This window comes from Vigna radiata, unplaced genomic scaffold, assembly GCF_000741045.1.
Source record: "Vigna radiata var. radiata cultivar VC1973A unplaced genomic scaffold, Vradiata_ver6 scaffold_1035, whole genome shotgun sequence".
In the NCBI taxonomy this organism is placed as follows: Eukaryota; Viridiplantae; Streptophyta; class Magnoliopsida; order Fabales; family Fabaceae; genus Vigna; species Vigna radiata.
In genome coordinates, this window is record NW_014543292.1 from 1 (window position 1) to 3,425 (window position 3,425).

The window sequence follows — 3,425 nt, forward strand, 5'->3', positions numbered from 1 at the left end:
TAGCTGTAAACCAACAGTCTTCTATGATCCTATTCCCATGTTTCACAGCTCTATATCTTAAGTTTTATAGCTTGTATTAGACATTTCATTGACTTTTTTAAGAAAGTGTGGAGTTTTAAACATTTCACTAGCATTAGCTGACATTGATATATCCCTTCTAAGGTTTTATGCTCTCATCGATTAAAACCATTTTGTCACTATCCGAAATTACTTTCACCATCAACCAGAACACGTTGAAGGAACTCTTTCGTCATTTCATCTATGATCTCTCTCCCCTCAGCAATTGAATCTTCCATTTTAAGATTAGGGTTCATCATCAAACTGAGCTGAACAAAGTTCCACTTACCCTCTTCTCTCTCCCTCTGTCACATGCATACACTTACGTGAAGGTTTAGTTTTAATAGCAACTGATCAGTAAATAATAATTAACCAAGTACGTACCTTATAGGACTGTATATCATTTAATATACGACATATAAACATTAGTAGTTTAGTGACGGTTTCATATTGAGGTGGTCGGAGATTGTGGTCTGCAAAGGTGGGATTCAGAAAACATGAAGCTGGAAGAATCATGGTGTGTATGGCAATTGANAGCATGCCATTCTTCAGATAGTAATCAATTGTTGGTGCCTGTCTCTTCTTGTTCCANTTTGCTTCCTCGAGCCAGGAAAGGAAAGTTTCACACCACTTAACAAAACATGTTAGTTACTCACAGTAGGTTAAAAAGAGTAATTTTATACAGTAATTAAACTTAGAAACATTACTAGATCTTGTAGACCACTCTTTATATCATGAATCCCTCCTTGTTCGAGATATTTTGTGGCAGTTTCACTGATCAGATTATCCAGAGCATTGAATATCACTTTGCCGTGACCATTTAAGCCCTTAGAATCCCACCTGTGACAGAGTCAAAGTATTGAAAATGTACATGTTTTTAAATAATTCTATTATCAGGAAACATTATTTGTTAAATTCACACTGTAATGTGTGTTTGCTTGGATTGGTGTTATACGAGTACATTTTTTCATTTTTTTTTAGCATGATTAGATAAAGTTATGATATTTTTCCTTAGAATTTGAATAAAGATTAGATAATTTTTTTGTTGGGTTCGATGGAATTGTAGATTTAATGAGTCTCACATGACTATATATATAAGAGACATTGACATAATTTTTAATAAAAAATTTAAGAGAATAATTATGTGATTATTTTTTTACTTGTTTTGAGTTGTTTTGAGTTGTTTTGAGTTGTGCCTAGAATCCTAGAGATGTCTTTACTTGTTTTCTACTCTACTCTCTTTCACTGTATCTCAGATTAATCTANANTTTCTATATAAATATTGAGAACCTAAGAGAGACTTGCACAAGCTTCTCTAAGATATCTGCTCTCTCTTTTTTTTTTTCTCAAATACATACAAGTGCTTATTTGGTGGAGCAGTTTCATGTGCTTAGAATAGAGAAGCCTTTAATTTAAACCTGAATAAAAAAAATAAATAGCTATAAGTGCAGCAGACAATCTTTTTATTGGTATTCAATGTTTCATTAAATTTATCATACANCAAATATAATAAAAACCACAAAGCAATTAGATAAACTTACTGGTGCACGTATAGCAATTTTTCCCACAGACAAGTTTAGATCTGGCAGTTCCCGGATGCAATTTTTATCTTTTGACTGACCTGTGTTTTCTACATTGTCAAGACTACTTGAGGATTTCCCAGGTTGGGATTTTGAATGTGCAGATAAATTTTCAGAACACGGGTGATAAATTAACTATTCTGTTCTTATTAATGTTTTTCAGAACAGGAAGTTCCAGCAGTTTCAAGCCCNACAATTTGTAATCATCGAAGTATGCCGTAGTCTGTTTTGATTGGAGAGCATTTTTGTTTTAGGGTCTTTCATTTTGTTATTAGTAATGCTTTNCNGTGTATTAGTATCTTTCTCTTGTTATTGTGAATACTTCTAATTTGTCTGATATGATCGAAACCTTGCTGACTGAGGCTCGTTATCAGCTGTAACATGAATACCTGTCCCACCTGGGGAATTCATCCAGACATGTTGCTTTGAGGGAAAAGTCTATAACTGACATTTTTATTTTGTATACTTCAAAGTTCGGAGCAGCTTTCTCTCGAGAAATTGTGACCGCTCTGCATGATCTTGTATAACGTCTACAACAACATTTGTAAGCTGTTTTGTGCTGTTTAGTTTCTGACATTTATTTAATATAGTAATGGCAATGAATATACTGAATTTTCTTATTTTTCAAAAGTTATCTTTAAACTTATTTAAGTTGTATATTATTAAATATACGTATATTCATTGCCATTATTAATCATACTAAGGAGGTGACTGATCAAAGCATATTAAGTGCAGTGATGAATGTGTGAACGATTATACTTTTTACTTTTATTTATAGTTATGGATTTTTTTTTGGGTTTAATCATATTTTAATAAATATTAGTAGATTGATTTGTAATTATATTGACTAATTATTAATATGATTTTTATTTTGTAATCGGTCAGTTTTCTTAAATCCACCTGCATCTTTAAATTTATCACNCGTGTTCTTAGATTGAGACACTTCAGTCTTCTGTTTATCAGCACCTTCTGCATCAAGAGGATCATTATTTGATACTTTTGAACAGACAGGGGGGTCCGAAACTGGTGTAGCATCAACAATTTTNTTTTTCAAACTAATTCCANAGACATCCATTTGCTTCTGAAATTTCAGGTCTTCATAATGTTCACTAGGTACGCCAACGTTATTTGAGGAACTGAGCATATTTTTCACAGGTAATGATGAAGTCTTCACAACGACACTCTTGCCCACTTTCACAAGTTTATTTGATACATGACCATCAATATTTTCTCCAGGATTCTTTGATATATCTTTTCGGCGCCTTTGTTTATTTGATACATGACCATCAATATTTTCTTTGATACATGACCAAACAATTCTGCCACATTGTAGAAATCAGCATTTACAGTATATAATTGTGTGCCAACAGTTTTTCCTTGATTAATCTCTGGCACAGAGACTGTCATTTTCCCAGGAATAGGATCTCTTGCTGCTACAACAATACAATGTCTTGTCCCATTATAGTATTCTTCTGTTGTCATGAAATTAGAAGGCCTTGGAAACATCTCCTTTATACAACAATACAATATCATGTTTTTATTCATTAGTATGCAGTGCCTATTTGTTTTATGGTATGCTTGGATCGATGTGTGTTTGGTTACATGATTCAGATGAATTGTACAATTATTGGAATACTATGCAATAATGTCCAATGAAAATGGAATTTAGTTAGTGCTTTGGCTTTTGGTATCTGTCTGTGTCATAGTTAGCTTTATTGGTTGTTGCAATAAGATTTATATGCATAGTGTGAGAAGTATTGGTCCATTGCATTTTATATATGGTGTAAA

General features: G+C 32.7%; 1 long non-coding RNA gene across 1 annotated transcript; it reads left to right on the top strand.

The window, feature by feature from the left end:
• The first annotated feature begins 1,258 nt into the window (after positions 1 to 1,258).
• Positions 1,259 to 3,415, top strand: LOC106754282. The gene is made up of 3 exons (XR_001375289.2): positions 1,259 to 2,181; positions 2,731 to 2,792; positions 2,874 to 3,415. It is a non-coding gene; the product is annotated as an uncharacterized LOC106754282 (long non-coding RNA).
• The last annotated feature ends 10 nt before the right edge of the window (positions 3,416 to 3,425 follow it).